This window comes from Belonocnema kinseyi, chromosome 9 (genome assembly GCF_010883055.1).
Source record: "Belonocnema kinseyi isolate 2016_QV_RU_SX_M_011 chromosome 9, B_treatae_v1, whole genome shotgun sequence".
Taxonomy (NCBI): Eukaryota; Metazoa; Arthropoda; class Insecta; order Hymenoptera; family Cynipidae; genus Belonocnema; species Belonocnema kinseyi.
The window spans coordinates 61,741,006-61,741,282 of record NC_046665.1 but is presented as its reverse complement, the minus strand read 5'-3'; positions in this window follow the sequence as shown (position 1 = coordinate 61,741,282).

Sequence of the window (277 nt, the reverse complement as noted above, 5' to 3'; positions counted from 1 at the left end):
ACCGAGACTCTTCCAGAGTGCGAGGCGGGAATCGAACCCGCAAGCCGAAGGAGTGGGTCCAAAGCCTACGCTTTAGCCCCCACGACCATCGTCCCACTTTTTGTTCATATGTTCGAGTGCATAATTATTTTGTATTTCACAATCACTACACTATTTACAATCGCACGCTATGAAAATTTTAATTTGTCGCGGGTTCGAACCCTAAATTGTTCCACATTTCTGAGGTCTAAAGCCTCGCGGCTAATCTAGCTTCGAGTATAAAGAAAAAATCTGAAAT